Below are 18,359 nucleotides of genomic sequence, written 5' to 3'. Positions count from 1 at the left end.
TCAAAGCCAGAACACAAAGGGAAAAGCAGAGCAAAGGAGGGCACACAGCTTTCAGGGAACTAGAAGGCATGTCCAACAACCACAAAATATATTCATATTTACTAAATTTATGGAAAGTGCAAAACTTAATCTGCTCAAACTGAAGGCATCAGCCGCTGTTTTATCACTATTAACATCTTGAAAGACCACTGCATATTTTGAGCCATAAAGATTTAAATACTAACTTACCTTATTTTGAAATCCCTGAGGCTCCTTCTTAAGACAAAATAAGGATTGTTCTCCAATCTGGCAGGCAGAGAATTCTTGTTTTCCTCTGTTTGTGAGGATGTTTACATTCGATCTACACATTTGCCCATTTCAACCCAGAAAAGCAGTTGGCTTCATAAGAAAAGCAATGGACACAGGAATCATAGAACCATATTTATGCCTTCCCTTTAGCCATCACTCACAGGAAGTTTCTTTTATGAAATGCTGCAGCTACACCACAGTCTTAAGTTGTGAGACTGTGTTTCCCTCTGAACGGCGTGCTACTCCAGTTCCCATGAACAGAACACAAACCTCAGGGAGAAGCATATAACAAAATGATCCAAGCAATAGAGTTCAGGATACCAGGAGCAAATAACCACATTTGCCTTCCTCTAATTTGAAAGTGGCTAAATCATTTCAAGCACTGTATGAGCATGTATAACATCCTGCAAGTGACTTGTAGATTGCTGAGCTGTTATGCATTGTGTTTTCCCTTCTCGTTAGGCTACAAGTCACGAGGCCTTCCAGTGCAGGCTTGCACACTTCACTACAAAATGTTGGTGATGTGTTAAAGAACTGTAGCAGCCCAAGGAAAAGAAACCTCGCACCTTTTCTTGGACAACACTGTTCTGCCCTTGAAGACATTAAAAGAAAGGAAAAGAGGGAGAGAAATTCAAGCCTGGCTCTGCAGCCCAACCCAAACACATGCGGCTTTGGTTTCAGCAGAGCACAAAGATGCTCGGTACCTTCACAGGGATGGGAGCAAACACCATGGCACTTACGCCACACCCCAAAAGACAGAATTGCAAGTACATGTTATCACTGCTAGGTACTCACAACATTCACTATGTTCTTCTTCAGGGAGCTCTGGATTTTCCTTTAGCATGAAGATTTTTCAGAAACTGCCGGGTTGCTCACGGGTTCTCACTGGCGTTCCTCTTTCAGATAAAGTAAGACAGAGCTGCAAAAGAAAAGCAAAACAAAATAAGAAAGGAAAGCAAGGAATAAAAAGAGGGAAATGCATAGAGCTGTTTAGCAAATGAACAATTGATTTCTACATCTCCCTGAAGGAAATGCATTTTTAATGAGTTCCCAAGATGGAGATTCCAGTATAGAGTGAGTGTATGACAAACACTGATCTAGGATAGGAAGAGTCATTTGCTCTGTACTTCTTATTACCAACAATTAAAGCCCAGTTCAGAGTTGCTGAGGCAGATACATAATTAAAATAGTTCTTGGATACTTCTGTTGCCATAACAAGAGGAAGAAAAATCTACTCAGGGTTGCTGTTTTGAAAAGTGTCTGCAAACAAAGCCCACGGTGTGCAGAGAGATCCACACAGGAGGATTTTTGTTCTCAATGAACTCCTCTAAGGGGATGCAAAGACCTATCTATTTCTGTGGTTGTCTGTAATATTGCAGCAGAGGAGTACTGAAACCAAAAATACACATACACATGCTGTTCTTCAGGAGGAAGTATCGTGTGGTTCTTTCACATTTATTTTTTTCAGAATCACTTTGTGGACTCTTTCATTTCTTTGACCTACTCTACAAGGCATCTGACTACCCTCAGCCTTTTTCCTGGGGTCTGGGAAAACTGCTGTGCTTCATTGTTACGTGAACCCCACACACAGAGATGTCAGAGTGTGTAGTTCCACAGGGCTCAAATTTAACATGGTCTACCTTGTGCTTCCTGACTTCTTAATTCTTTCACTTGTGCCACAAACTGTTTCTGGTTCCTTGATGTTTCCTAGCTTTCCTTTCCACCTCTTCAAACACTCCACATATAATTTACAGATTCGTGCACACAGATCCCATCCTATCAGCACCACTTATCAGCATCCATGTTCCTCAATCCAAAACATGTGCAGTCTACATCTGAGACAGTGCAAGCTCTCTTTACCTCCAGTGGAGGAAACTAGGCAATCTAGAAAATAATTAATTTGACCTATCTGAAGCATCTGCTTTGGGACAGAATGAATCACTCTCTAGAAAGGTCTGCTCCTCTCCCTCCATAAAGTGAGTCTAGACACTGAGCTCAGATTAGATGGCTACAGATGAATGCAGATGAATCTTGCCCCATGTGAAGGCAGGAAACCAGTCAGACAGACGGACAGGAGCAAGTTCATGGGTGAAGAGCAGAGGGAAGGCAACACTATTTGAAAAAGTTTACAACCCTGAGACAGTCTGTTCTAGTTAAAAATACAACGCAACAACAACAAAACCTTCCAAAACCCAAACCTACATTTGCCCAGTTGAGCCAGCTTTGCTATAAGATCACTCCTCATTTTCTGGCTGAGGTTAAGCCCTCACAAAGCAGTGTCCAGGGTCCAGCTGGTTGGGACTCTCCCAGACGCATTGGCAATGAGGATGATGACCACTAATCTCAGCTACATGTGTCTTTGTCCTCTTTCTGATGGACTGTAGCAATGCAGGATACCTTTTAAAAAAGCCCTCCCAGCTTAAGAAACTCTCCACCACAGCTCCCGTGTGGTGGAGGCACTGAAACCTCTGGGTTCTTCCCTTCCAGGACTACACTTCCAAGACTTTGGTCAACAGCTTCGCTTCTCTATTACAATAGGACTCTACTGCTCATCTGACAGGGAAGCACAACACCAGATATGATCTCAAAAGCTTTGTAACTTTGGAAAGTACATCAAAAAGAGAAAAAAACCCACCCAAAACCTATTTTTAAGTCAATTCTCAAAATTTTACTTAACCCAAACCAGTTTCTTTAAATTACATGAAGCTCAAGATTGGAAAAACACCCCATGATCTCTAAACACTCAAAATGTTTTGTTTCTAAGTGTCAACAATTTGCTTCTAAGTGTTAAAATCAAATATTTCAGCATTTTAAAAATTATTTCTCTGCTTTTCCCCCCCAATAATCTGGTGATCAAAACAATCCCTTAAAACTTCAATTTTTCAACCTTCATCTGTCATTCAACACTCAGGTGAACCTGACAATGGAGTCCAAACTATGAGAAAATAGTTAACATTTCTGCCAAAATTAGATGTCATTCCATTATTTTCAGTAAGAGCAGGGAAGTTTACTCCATGCAAACCTTGTCTTCCATACCACACTGTGCAGCTCCTGAGCCTCCCTGGAGAGTCAGCCCAGTGTAACACGGGGCTGAAACCCACCTCACTTGTCAAAGTCCTTCCACTGACTTTAACAAGCAGGATGGGGATTTTGATTCTGTTCAAGATAAGCAAGGGCCCAATCACTGAAACAGGAGCCAGGGCTGTGTGTTAGCTATGCTGTTATCTTGTTATCAGTCTGGAATTTGTCTTGCAGGCCTCTGCCAGCACGTGGACATGGGAACAAGTCGTAAGCTGCATCTGTGCTGGATGGTGCTGCGGTGCTCTGTGGCACATACTCTTCTCTGTGCACTCTCCTTTTACAGCACAGATGACAATGAGCAAGGTAGCTCACCCCTGAGGGTAAAAGAAAGGGGAGAGGCCTTGCCTTTACCACAGGGTGCCTTTGCACCATGCACACAGCCAGTTATTATGGAGCAGATGATATGCTGTAAATTCACAAACCAGTTTAATCTGCTACAACTTGCTCACTTGACCTTACCCGTAGGCGCTTCTTTCTGCGAGGGGCAAGGCACTTTTGCCTGCCAGTGTTCCCAGACAAATTCATGCTTTAGATTTAAAGACAGTGTGGCAGAAACTTCAGGATGCAGAGGGAGATACTCTGCTTCCTGAAGCACAATCCTTGCCTGAAGAGCAGAGGTCTCATTCCCTAACTGGGATGACCTTTTTTGCTAGGCAGATCTGACGAGCCACGATGGCAGAGGCTCTTCTTGGAACACGCACAACAGTCATAAATTGGAGAGCCCATAAAGGAGGGCCAGTTTTCAGTACAACTAGGCTTTAACCAGGCTTTGCAACTGAAGTTTCAACATGATCAATGAATCATTATTGTATACATGGTTATCAATCACATCTCGGCTATAAATGGGAAGCGTTATGCAAGGGAGCTGTTGTTCATTGCCCTGGTTATTGAAATACCACAGTATAGCCCTGCCTTTGAGCATCCAAAAGCACATTGAGCTGACACATCAGAGGTGTAATTGAGTGATGAACAGACCTCAAATCAAAGAACATGGAAGTATGCTTCTTGGGAGGATTTCCATACTAAAACTGGATGCCAGGGCGATCAACAAGCAAGAACCACAGCACAAGTGAGAGACTGCAAATGGGAGAAACTCGAGAGCCAAGGAGCCAGCTCTGAGCAATACCCTGCATTCACTCCAAGAAAAGGTCATGCTCTCCATCTTGCCTTCAAGAGTGAGAGATCATCGCTTTCTACTCCTTTCCTGCAGGTTTTTAATTGCCTTTCCTTGCTCTCTCGCATCACGTAATTTGGTTTCCCTAATTCACAAATCAGCATCAGCTAATAAAACTGTTTAAGAGAAAGCAGCATTGTTCCTGTGTTGTTTCGTTGTTCTCTATTATCCCACAACTAATCCTTCAGCTCAAATAAAACCATAACTCACTTCCTCTGCATGAAAAGAGTTTTAGACAGGTTCAATCCTGCCCCGCCGCAAATGGGAAAGGCGAGGTTGGATCCTCCTGGAGCGTGTGCCATTTCAATTACCTAATGTGCATATCATCTATCATGTCAGGAAAAAGCAGCTTCTAAATGGTTGTCCACAGGTTTAGCTGATTTTATACATATAGAAAAGATTCTAATGGAAATTTTAGTAAAATCCCCAAACCATGAACCAACCAATGTAATAAAACTTCTGTACACCAGCCATGCCAAACTTTACCCATCTGAAACACCTCCAGGCGTTTTGTCTCGTGTACAAAGGCTTCTCCTGATGGGGCTGAGTTATCTTTACATTCATTGCTTTGCTAGTGTAAAAAAGACTTAAATCACAGTTATGCCTACTTTAAGGCTATGGTGAAGGAATATCACCTTAGCCAAGTGAGGTTTTGTTTGCATAAAACAGGCAGGCATCACTCCAATGTCTGTTTAGCATCCATTCCTCATCTGAAACTTCATTCTCCACAGCTTTGTCACCTAAACAAGCACTTCCCACGGCTTTGCATGTGGTCCATAGTGAAATGCCCAACTTCACAAGGTGTTACACCCACTTTGTGCAGGGTGAATAACTGTATCTGGGTGTAAGGGAATAGTAAATCAAGTTGTCAGCACTTTGCATACCCTGCAGCTCTTAAACCAGAAATACAGCGTGCAGATGATGGGGCTCAGACAAGGAAGCAATCCATCCTGCTCCGCAATTTGTAGTAAGGCGAAAAGGATACATGTTACCTTCCCTAGCTCTGTGAACACATTCTCAGCTGCCTCAGCCCTGCTCATCTCTCCTGTGTGTATGGCACTTCCAGTGAGAGTGCTTACTCACCAGGAAAATGAAGTGCTGAGGGATGGGAACATCGGTCTGCAAACAGCAGACAGGTAAGAGCAGCCCGTGAGGCTGAAGGGGTAGAGGCTGCAGTGCAAAAGTCACTACTGAAGGTGACCACTGGTTCTCCATGGCTAACATTAACTGTTACAGTCATCTAGAAATCAAGATTTAATCTAAAAAAGCATTACTCATCACTATTTCATCTACAGCAGATATTCTTCCTGACTTAAAGCTTCCTTGTTTTCACACACAAGCAGGTTGGGAATGGCATTTTTTTATCCCTACTCACTGGATATCCACCCATCTAAGTCTGTTATCTGACAAATCTGAAAAAGCACACACCAGCTCAAACTCCCTCTCTCCCTCCCTTTACATGATGTCTAATAACAATACAACCACAAATCTGACTAGGACCTCAGAGACATCACCTTTACACAAACAACAGCCATTACCACTTGTTCCTTGTACTTCAGCAATACTCAGTTTTTCCAACAAGGTTAAACTGTGCTTAGCCCTATGCTTAGTTTCTAAGTACTATGAGATTTTCCCTGTGAAGAGAGTGCAGCTTAAGGTATTAAAGGAGCAAGTGAAGAGGTGAGCAGTGGGTGAACACACAACGCCCCTAAGGGAGAAGAAAACTAATAGGAGCACGTCCAGGTTGTTTTGTCTAAGAAGCAATAGTACAGAACTGGAAGAAGAAAAATCCCTTACAAATACATCCCATCAGATGCCAATGATGTACTCTTTAATAAAAATCCATCACTCCACTAATGTCAGCGCCCTCTATTTGCCACTTTCTCATGGCTATCAAAGCAGGAATAGTGGGAGGGGAGAATTTCAACACAGGTTTACATTTCTCTTAGCATGTCAACTTTTTTCATTCCCATATAGAGGGTTTTAAGTAAAAACAACTCTAGTGCCTGTCTGTAACACAATAATTCCTACGGGTCTTCTGAGCAGAAGAGACTAGAAAAAGAATGCAAATGGTCCATAATAATTCAGGCTCAGTGCCAGTAATGTTGAACAGATATAAGCAATAAAAATAACCACTCTGGATGCTTCTGTTATATGACATAAACATTTCCCTTTTTCTTCTGTGGAAGCTTTTATGCAAAATATGCAGCTCAGCCCTGACTTGAGACAATGAGCCTCCTGCCTATTTGAAGAACTGCAACATCCTTGTAACTTGTTACAGATGAGGATGAGCTCAGGGGTTAGGTCTTTGTTAAAGGTACAGACGTCTCACAGATGATGGGCAAACAGACACAGTGTCAAAGGGGGAAGCTGAACGCTCTGGGTCCCAAAGTGTTGCAGTATCAAAACCGACAGCTGGGGTTCTGTTCGTTTGCAAGATTTTAACAAGCCAAAGAGAAACCACCTGAAGAAGATAGTTCTGGGGGTTGTAGCATTAACAAACACCAGCAAAAAGGCTTGATTTGTGGTGGTGGCAGTAATCCCAGCGGATGCCCACCATGATGATTCTCTGGGGCCAGTGAGATTTGAGTTGCATCCACGGCCTTTGCCTCACAATGCTTAAGCACAGGCTACAACAGCTATTTGTCTGCCTACTTACAGAAAGCTTTCGGGGAGCAGCTTTCCTCTACCCGTGCAGCAAGTTGGGTTGAGGAGGACCCAAGTAACAGGAGCGCCAGGCCAGCGCCGGGTGCAGGCACAAACAATGCCACCACGTGAGCCTCGCTTCCTTAGGAAACCAGCCCAGAACCCACCCTTAACCCTCTCCCCGCTGCCACATCTTCTGCCCTGCTGATGCAACCTGAAACACAGTCCTGGAAAACAAAGGCACTATTGACTAATATTTTGCAGGATTAAGATGACTCTGCGAGCTTACAACAAAGATTTCGACACCGAGCGCTAAGTAACAGGAACACGGCTTGGCAGTAAATCCAGAGATTACCTGTTGAAACATTAATGGCAAACACCTTTTGATGTGGGCTGCTTTATGTGGTGCAAAAGCCAGCCCTGTAATTATGCATTTCCTTTCTATGAATCTAGTATTTAAAAGTAAAGCGTTACTTGGGGGGTTGTGCACGTGTGCGTGTGTGTATGTGCATGTGCCTGCATGTGTGTGTGTGTGCGCTACAGGAAATACTCCACAGCTGAGCCTGCGATTTACCAGCGTAGCTGCACGTAGTAAATCTGCAACAGGGGACCTCAGCCGTTTCATTCATCCTGCACCAAGCAGAGGGCTAAAACAATTGCCACACTTCAGACAAATGCCAGTGTGAGTCATAGCAGCCGGAGTGCAAACATGTTTGCTGTAGGGTGAGTCAGAATATCACATCCTGAATTCACAAACCTTCCTGTAAATAATAATTTCCCAAATTGTTGCAGTTCTTTAACACAATGCAATTTCAAGTGTAATGCCAAACCTATAAAGGCTGTCCTGACCAAAAAGAAAATGTTTTTCCCCTTTATCCTTTTGTTCCTGATTACAAAGACCTTCCTAGAGTAGTAGGCTGTCTGCAGTGACTGAAGTGGTAATTGTGTTGATTCATACTTAGCAAAATGCAATCCTGGCTCAAAATGAGCGACAAATGAGAAATATCCCCCCCAAAACCCCCCAAAAAATGGGAGAACTAAACACAAGCCATATGACCTTTAGCTTATTGTACACGCTTTCTGTATCAGCATTTCTTTGACGCTCTGATTCTGGCAGGCTTTAGCACGTTCAGCAGGCAGAGAAACGGAACGTTGTGCTGGCATGGGACACAGATCAGCTGAGAAAAGGGGTGAGAAAGGCTGTGGCAGAATGCTGCAAGTAGGCAAGGAGGGTCTGAGTCTGCCACTTGTACTCCATAGAGTATGTACACACAGCAGAAGCACAGTCCCAGCTTCAAGGAGTGCTCAGCCTCAATGACTGAGTACAGCAATCATTCCTCCCTAAGAACATTCCTGGTAACAAAACTAATGCACTGTAATAATTGGTAATGATTACCCATGAGCATTTTTAATTCAGGGAAACATCTGAATCCAAAGTCATGCAAGTGCCTTTTGAAATGGGACTGAAATTCTGGGTTATGATCAAATTTGACAAGGAGAGTGCTGTCCCTGACGTGTGATGCCTCAGTGAGCAAGGAAAACAACCTGTGATTTTGTGTAAGGTTGGGAGGTGCTGTTTCTAACTTGATTCTCAGTTAGGAATTTATTCTCATCTTACCCGAAAGGGAATTTGTACACGTACAAATCTCCTTACATCAAATCAGGATGGTCTTGCTTTCTCCTAATTGCTCTGTGGAATAACCACTCAGAAGTTCCTCTTATCTTTCTCAGGCAAAATAAAAAGGCCTTTTAGAAAAATTTTATTGCTAAAACAATGACATTCTCCTGGGAACAACTTCGTTAATGGAAATGAAGTGACAACTTCTTTTATCTAGCCAAGCAGCGAGTCTGCATTTATAAAAGGCATTCTGTGCACGAAGTACAGTGAGTGGGAGGACATGAAAATGCTATTTTTAATCCACATTTTCAGCGTTCCTCCCATACAGATCCCCTGGAATAATAACAGCAACAACAATAACGATAATTAATAATGCCAAAAAAGGAGTATCATCTTAAAGGTGAGTGGCATGTGAGAAAGGAGCTTGCAGTTAAGGACTTGTAAGATTTAGGGACAAATGTAAGGTTCTTTCAAATAAACTGGCGGCGTGCCACGGATTTCATAAGCTTTGAGATTTGCCCCCTAAATTTTATACTGTAATCTTTTTTTAAAGACAATAAGTTATCATTATGTGCAACATATGTTGCATCTCTACCACTTGTCTTCTTACAGGAATTGTTATTTTCAGAAACACTACTAAATGAGACGTTTACTGCGGAGCTGATGCCGTCACTATGGCAGCTTTTAGACCTGTGGAAGAAAGCAAACCTTGAGAAGATCCAGGTCCAAGCAATGTTTTCAAATGCAATGAGGACAAGGGTAGGATGCAGACTTTGATTCAAACCTTAAACAAAAAAAACAGACTCTGGAAAGATTCTTTTCTGCTTCATTGACCTTTGGACCTGTCCCTCAGGACGCTGCCACAGAGCAAAGACGCTGAATTAACACATAGAGAAAGTGTGGACTAAATCCTTCCCCCTACCAGGAACACACCGGCTCCAGCGAGCCTGGTGTGGAATTATCCAAGGTCAGGAGTCAACCCTGATTATCCGAAGATTGTTATTCAGTTGTGCTATCAGCTACTAGTGGTAATTAGGACAAGCCTTTGCATTTCACACCTAATAAAAATGAAGGAGACTGAGCAGGCAGTAACCAAATGCATGGGAGGCACAGGCACCACGAGGTGCAACCCGCTGGTGCGATCGCGCTCCGAGTAACCCCACCACTGGAAAGCCTCCATTTCACACGAAATTAGAGCAAGCTGCAGAAATCACACACTGCTCTCTCTCTTACACTCGGCAGCTCTAACACAGAAACACTTCGGAGTCTGGCGCTGACTTCACGTTTCAAACTCAGGAGCACCCCCCAACACGTGCCTGCAGACAAACCCCCGGCACACACACATCCTATATCTCATGCCACAGGGCACCCACCTTGTACAAGTGATTTCCCTTTGCTTTTTTTTTTAGTCCAGAGCAAAATCCTCCCCAACAGTGGCATGAAACGTGCAGGAACCAGCACCCTTGGCATGCTAGCTACCCAGTGAAAAATCAGCCACCTCGCTCCTCAGGTACAATCTGTTTATGAAAGCTATTATTTAAGGACCATCCAGGGCACACTTGGAAGCATTTCCATTCTCTCAGTCTCCCTGCATGACAAATTCTCTATGCCACTAACATTTATTTGCCTTTTATGCAGTAAAATTTAAGTCTATTAAAATACAGAGTGCCAATTTGAGGTTTTGATCACCTCCATCTGCTTCATGGGGAATGTATGGTGGTAAGAGAGGGAAAAAAATCCCCCACAGGACTGGGATTAGTTAGTCCTGTTTTCCTTTTTTGTCCACTGCTAGCTGCCAAAGGCTCTTGCTGCTGGTCACTTGCCTAGCTCACTGCCAATGAATGCTCAGCTGGGCACGTCACCAATGTTCAACCCTCGATAAAATTAAATCACAGTAATACTTTGCACTCCTTTAGAGATTTAAATATCATAAACACTGTAAAAAAAAAGTTTAAAAAATTAACTGCACACTCTGTAACTCCTCTGCAAGGTAAGATGAGTATTACTATTCATACCTTAGGCAGAGGGGAATTTCACTGGAGAAGGGATAATTGACCTGCCCAAAGCTATGCAACACAGGTGCTCCTGTTTCCTGCTTCTCTCCTTATTCCAACAGACCAGTTTTAGGCTTTTGTGAAATTCAGAGAGAGCTCAAATCCTGCCTTCGTTTCTGCCTCTTTCTGCTGCTGAAGGAAAGGAGGGAGCGGGTCTCTTTATTCAGGAGTATGAGTGGTATCTGGTCCCCAGTTCCATGGGCTTGTGCCAGGATCAGAATTGACTGGACCTGTGTCCAGCTCCCTGAAGAGAAGAATTTGGTCTGCAGGAGAATTATAAGCCCTTTTTCACATCAGACAACCAAGTTTCAGCCTCTGCAGGTGCCTTCCAGTACTGCAGGGAGGACAGTACAGGACTGAGCAGTGTATCTGTACTACATACTGCACCTGAAACTCTCCATCTCTTTCCCTCAACTGCCAAAAAGAGGGGAAGACTGAACAAACAAAGCTTTTATCCAGGAGAAACGGTGATAGGGCAGGAGCAGTGCCCACTGCATGCTCTTACAGGCCGCAGCCAGCCCTGCCAACCATTGTGTGGCAGACAAGGCCCCTGCTGGCATGTCGGATGGACCTGAGTTTTCTAACCACCTCTGTGAGGGGAAAACCTTCATCTCACAGGCTGGACAATAGAGTAATGTAGTCAGAGATCCTGTTACAACACCAGCTGTTCATCCTGCACTGCCAATAGCCACAGTGTAGGTGGGATCCAACCACGCTCCCTCAGAAATCACAGGTTCTACATGTACCCTTATGTGCAGTGACACGATTACAACAGAAACTTTACCTGCTAGTACTGTGGAGGTAATTATCCCAGTTAAAAGAAGGAGCTTTTACTGGCAAAGCTCATCTCAGTTCACAGAGATCAGTACTTTGATCAGTACTTAGACTGGAAAAGTACTTGAACATGTTGATCAACTCCTGAGCTAAGACAGGGCTTAAAGTTTATCTCACCCAACCTCTTGCTTTTAACCACGTGTGGTTGGGTCGAGGCCAATTCAGCGAAACTAGATCCTCAGGCCTAGTTGCAGTTTTGATTGCCCTGAAGCGCTAGCTCAAACCAAAGCCTCTTTAGCTATCCCACCTAAGAGTGCGGTCACCCCTGCAGATCAGCAGATGAGCTCCACAGTTTAAGTGGATTAGCCGTGCAGAACAACTCTGCTACATCCAGTTCTCAGGCTGGCAGCACTTGAGCTTCATGCAGCAATGATCATACATTCAGCTGCTCAGGGAGCAGAGGACAGAGCTGAGCTAAGGACAGACCTGAGCTGCTCTCAAGCTCTGGGGGGAAGATGGGCTTATAGGTTGGTCATGGAAGGCTTTCCAAGGGACACAGTGAGACAGAAGTGGCTGCAAGTGGTTCCCTCCTGCACTGTTATCTCCAGCACTGGAGTTTGGGGTTGGCTTACTACCATAAATGAAAAATACCTGCCTGATACACCACACCCCACCTTCTCATGACTTGTTAGACAAAATCCTCAGCAGCGACAGGCATAAAGCAGCACAGCGACAGGATGCCCTCCAGATCCCACCCACCCCAGCCACCTCTCAACCTGGGAGGAACAGCCTCTGCCATGTCTCAGTAGCTACAGAATTTGGCTCTAACCAACTTCTCTCAAATAGCAATGAATTGCAACTTCCCAGGTACACCACATCCTTCTCAGCCACTCCTCCCAAAGGCAGCAGGCAGAAGCGCCGCATAACATAAGCAGTGTGAAGTTGTAACAGTGTGGGAGAATGTGGCAATTCATGGAAAATGTCATCGACCAAAAGGCAATTAGCAGCGAGTCTAAATGCAGAAGCAGAAGGGAGTGGTTTCCTAACAAAACAAGCCTTGTTAAAGAAAAAAATGAAGGAAGAAAAACCACCCTAAATCTTGCTTTCCTCAAAAAAAAAAACCAAACAGCATTCTCAAGAGACTGAAAGTATGTGAAAAAAAATACCTCTGTGAAGCTTTCCCTAAAGATTGTTCTTTACAGACAGATTTGGCAGCTCTTTCTGCTCTCCTAATGCTATTGAGTATAACTATGTTAAGTCAATAAGCAAAGCCACTTAAAGTTGGGGGTTTTTATTTGAGGTTTTCTAGGCCAAGAGAGGAAGCAGTGCAATAGGAAAGTTTTCAGAAGTGGGAGTTGGGTCTGCCTTGCTTCTAATTGTAGTGAAACTGTCAACCTCTGCATTGTGTTTCAAGACTTTACACTTCAAAATCATCCCCTCTGTGCTTTGAATTGCTATACTTTTAAGCTAACTACTTCTAAAAGTGCTGTTTGAAAAAAAAAAACCCAACCAACTCTGCATCTTCAACCACATTTAACATTGAGAATAAATGTAAATTTGCAAAGTCTCATTGGGTCCCTGCAGAAGTGCAGATTTTTTATCACACTTGACAGTCAATCTCTTGGAAATGATTTGTGCAGAAATTTAGTTTCAATTACTTTATATCAAGACATTTAAGGGAAAATGTGGTTTTTATTATAAGCTAAAAGTGATTATGTTATATGCTTTTTACCTTAGGTTGAAAAAAAAAACCCAACAAACAAGCAGCAAACAACACTGAAACCAATTAGTCATCTTACAACCTAAAATCCTACCTACGTGCAGGCATGTATTAATCATATTTCAGAATGAGCTCCAGACACACGTGGCTAAAAAAAGACCTGAACCAGGCTGACTTGCTTTCTCCTTTGTAAACCACCACAAGAGAAAGCAGGTCCACGTACTACAGTGAGGATTACAGGCACTTGGAAAGATGTTCACTGGGGAATCACCCCATCAATGCCACAATGGTAAATTCATAGATAAGCCAATGTGATAAATTTCTCTACAGTGCCCAGACCCTATCAAGTAAGGAGACAGATACCTGCCAAGCCACAGGGAGCTGAGGGAGCCCAGCACTTTCCAAGTGGCCCTGCACACATCTGAATTTCAGGGTGATCAGGAGGCCATGCTCCTTTCACGCTGCCAGGAAACAAAGAACATTTATGTTGCTTTGGCTTAAAACACAGAAGATTATTTTGGGAGAGAAAGACAGGTTCAGTAAGACTCAAATATACTTTGTTGCTCAATGTGGTAAAACCAATTCAGGGTAACTGTTTACTGCTAAATGTCTGAGTTGAAGTACAGACATGTAATCAGCTCAAAGCCTGCAGGCTCAGAGTCAGCTCAGAGAGGAGCTATCTTCCAGCTAATGTGACAGTGCCCAACACAAGGAAGCCCCAAGACTGACTCAGGAGTAGTATTTTCACCAAGCAGAAAAATCTGCTGTACCCTGTGGGGCTGAACAACTTTGAAGTATTATCTCGAGGTCTGCCAAAGTTCGAGGTGTTCCAGACACCAGGTTTCAATTTAAGCTAATCTAATTTTCATATCCTTCTCCTGGACTCTCATCTCTGGTTTAACAGAGGACAGCATAGTACTCAGCCCTGGGAAAAAAGCTCCTACCATTGCTCAGGAATGACTCTCCCTTATAGCATTTGGAGATTGCATTAATCACCTTGCAAGGAAGTCCCACCCCACTCTTTGCCCACCACATGGACCACATGGCTGTGCCAAGCTGAGGTTATCAACAAGCTCCCATGCTGGCATTGGCTATTTCTGCACTTGGGAAGCAGGGATATGTGGCCTTCCCTCTGTACTGTCATCACCATGACTCCCTGTGTGGATATGACTCCTCCCCATCTCTTCCCAGTCCAACAAAAAAAAGGCATTAGCTGGACAGGAGGGATGCTGGCCAAGTGTCTTCTAACTGCAGCACCAGCTTGGGCAAGAAGTGAGGAAAACACAGCCATGCCACAAACAACAGACAGCAACGCTTTAGACTAATTCTAGTTCCCAAGTGGAAAGGCTGCCCTCCGTTCTCCTGCAGACTCTCCAGCAGAGCTGGATCACCTTCTCAAGTGTTTCTCAGCTGCCACAGCAGCCCAGAAAATATTACCATCTGATCATTCCCACGGCACACAAATCCCTTCCTGGGATCTCCCTTCAGCAGATTCTCAAAAGACTGCACCAAGCTCCTGACTTTTTCCCCTCGACTGCAACAAACCTAAGGACTGAATGTGGATGTAAGTGTAAACCTAGACCACATCTGCTGATTAGGCAGTCTTTGCACTTGCACAACTGGTGTTAACTGTACACAAAATACTTAAATTTCATGAATTCTCCTACACTCAGAAGCTGACCTGCAGTCTGCCTGGAGCAGCCACCGGGAACTGCTTGCTCAGCAGAACTGCACGTTAGAGACAGAGGGGAAACAGATTATGCTGTAACACAAAATCAGACTGCTAGGAAAGAAAGTCAATCATTTGTGCAACTCTGAAATGCTCAGAGTATTTTGGGCACACTTCATCATGCCAGATTAAAACCCATGTATTGTGGTTCTCATCTGAAAGGCAGCACTAGATGACACATTCGTGTCATTTGCCCCTTTCGTCACAGGCACGAGCCACACTCGTGCCTTCAGGACTTGGTCATACTCCACTAATCAATTTTTCTTTTGAATTAATTGAGTTTACTCTGCTACTTGAAGATTTTTACATTCCCACAATTGCATTAATAGCTTGGAGGAGAGTGTATTTCTTCCTAAAATCTCTTGGGAAACTTCCAGCTCTAGATCTTGGCCATCAGAATTTAAGCTTCTTCTCAGAAGGTAACTGAATTCTGGTACAGTATCTTGATTTTAACTTATTTCTTGGCAAGATATGGCTTTCTTAAGGTGCATACATGTCAGACATGGATTGTGTTTTAGCACAGTTCCCTTGGTTAATTATTACCAAATCATTTGAAGGTTGCTCCATCACAGATCAGGTCTAAGCAGCTGGGACCTACCTAATAGGACTCAATCTCTACACACTTTTACTTTGAATGGCACAAATGACCTTGGGCCAGCTTATTTTTTTGTTGGTTCACACTCTGCTCTGCTGTGACCTTCCCTGAGCAAGACAAGTCAGGGACTCACTTGTCCCAAGACCATTCATCTCCTGTTTGAGACTCCTTCCTATTTCAAGTCTACTATAAGTGACCTATAGGCATGAAGCCCACCCTGGGATGTGACTAGTGACCCTTTCTACAGTCTGTACTATCATTTACATGACCATCATTACCAACAGCAAAATATTTTCATTTATGCTTCTAGTAAATTCAATTTTCACACCTATAACAAACAGACTTATGTGTGCAAATAGATACTCTGATATGCTGGGTTTGGAGACAAAAAAAGAAGTGTATTTCATAGTTGGCTCCATGGCCAATACTGCAACCTCAAGTTAAGCACAAGTCTGTGGTAATTCACTCTATTTCTAGTTACCCAGTACCTTCCTTGTCCAGGACTAGTTTTAATCTTGGTTTGAAAAAAGCTTATGGTAAAAATTCATACCCAGATTTCAAAGAATTAACTGTGTTGCAAGATGCATAGCAGATCAAGCTCAGAGCATTTCATCAAGTGTCAATCAAGGCTTTTGGGTGCCTCTACTCAGGGGTGCTTACATTTGTGATATAGGTGGAGGGTCATACCTAACAGGGAAAAAAGCCCAAGATGACTTTCTGCAATAAAAATGTAGCAACTGAGGTTGTATTTTGGGGTTGAGAAGTGCAGTGATTATGCACAGGAATTGCACACACCCCATCTACTGGTTTTTTTTGGAAGACAGAGAGTTTGTCACAGCAGCAAGGTGAGCTTACTTTGCATTGAAGTTATTTGCTGAGCAATGCCAGAGAGCTTAGTGCTTAATGAAGAGATAGAAAACAACCACCTGTCCCAGGTGAACCACAAACCAACCCAGAACAAAACTGTTCAGAACCTCCAGTGGTACAAATACAAGCCATAGGCTAAATAAAAAAAGGTCACCCAAATCATGACAGCATCTTGCACATTACAACACAAGTGTAACAGAGGAGTTGGAGGAGAAAGTCTCCTAGCTGACAAAAGTTGTGCTTCTGCTGTGTGCCTGCTGTGGGACCTGCTTTGCTGCCCTTAATGTAGACGTAAGGGTAACATCCAGATAAAGGCAGGAGATGTGCAACCACAGGAGATACTCTGGTGAGTGTTGTGCCACCACTGAGGCACTCGAGGAGCAGAGCCACTCTAATTTTTAATTCAAGAAGGTGGCATGACACTTCACTAGAAGAATCCACAACAGACTTCAGTCCCTGAGTCAAAAAGAGAACTAGAGTTATGCTGTAGCAACCAGGATGTTTGTTCACAGAAGTTGAAAGAATCTGTTCACCTCTTCTGAAAGCTGCCCAAAGCCACTGCAACCCCCTGCTCTTCTACTGGTCTGCAATACTTTAATAGCAGATGGAAAAAGCATCAAGATTAAATCCAGTCCACCCAGCAGCTGGGAACTGATAGTTTTGCCATTGGAGTGACGAATTGTGACAGTTTTTTCCTGACAAATTAGTAAAGTTCATACACCTACACTGCAATACCAAGGATGTCAGTCAGAGCCTGCCTGTTCCTTTCTAACTTCACAGTTGCAGGCAGGGGCTCACAGAAGTGTCCAGCAACAGTGGTGATGTAGATCTATATTCCCAGAAGACTAAATACATTGGAATCTGTCAAAAACACTCTTTATCTTCATGTGAAACTTGCATAGGCAGGTAGGCCACTACTGACATGCCTACTGAAATACGGCGTGGTCCATGATACAGATTAGGGAGAGCCTAAATCCCTTTTCACTTGTGACCTACCCTGGATTGCAAATGAGTTTCTTTAGGAAGTGCTAAGTATTAATGCACCAGTGCTTTGTCACACAAATGCATAACAGATATGATTTCTAGCAAAAGCTGAAATCACAGACATTTTATTTGCATATAAGGTCAGAGCTGTGTTGAAAAGAGACTCTTCTGCTACCTATGATGTTTGGAGGAACTCACTGTTCCAGAAATTAGAAAGTAATATTTTTCCTTCACTTGCTGTTGTCCTCATCATGGAGCAAAGTCTGCTCTGACATCCAGTGCAACCTCAGCACTGTGGCCTGTGCTGAGAGTGATGTAATGTATTTAATGTCCAAGTTTCAAATAACAGATCCAATTTCTTTTTAAAATACTGCCTTTACTCAAAGCATTTCAAACCAACCTTTTGATATGAGGCTACTGTTGCTGTTGACCCCTTGTTTCCATTTTCTGTGCCAAAGCTGTGAAGATACAGTATGGTTTGAAGCTGTTCACCAGCCAAGGAGAGCACATCCATGTGAAGCTGGTATTTGTGTTTTGCCAGTTCAGCCAAAGGTGTATCTGCACAAAGCTGTAGTAACTGTCAGCACCCCAAAACGATTTAGAACTTTGCCTGTCTGTGTGCCAGGCAATCTTAAAGGCTGCAGATCTCTCTCTTCTAAGCACTAATGTCTCAGTAACCTCAGCTGTGTAAGCTCCCCAAATCAATCTAGCATATTCCTCGATTTCTAGGAATACACCACAGTTCGGATGACACATTATTCCAGTGCTCAGTTTCTTCTGGACACAACTCATCCTAGAGGTCCTAAAACTCAGTCCTTCAGCTCCAACT

At 43.4% G+C, this 18,359-nt stretch overlaps 1 protein-coding gene across 18 annotated transcripts in view; it reads right to left on the bottom strand.

Moving 5' to 3' along the window:
* ATXN1 (ataxin 1) overlaps nt 1-18,359 on the bottom strand; it is a 351,766-nt gene that overhangs the window by 80,598 nt on the left and 252,809 nt on the right. For all 18 annotated transcript variants that reach the window (XM_061994524.1, XM_061994533.1, XM_061994525.1 and 15 more), the window contains one exon: nt 1,084-1,207. The gene's annotated coding sequence lies outside the window, so the exon portion shown is untranslated. The remainder of the gene's footprint in view (nt 1-1,083; nt 1,208-18,359) is intronic.

This window comes from Colius striatus, chromosome 4 (genome assembly GCF_028858725.1).
Source record: "Colius striatus isolate bColStr4 chromosome 4, bColStr4.1.hap1, whole genome shotgun sequence".
NCBI classification, from domain to species: Eukaryota; Metazoa; Chordata; class Aves; order Coliiformes; family Coliidae; genus Colius; species Colius striatus.
Note: the sequence above shows the minus strand (reverse complement) of the source record. Positions and strands in the feature narration are given on the sequence as shown.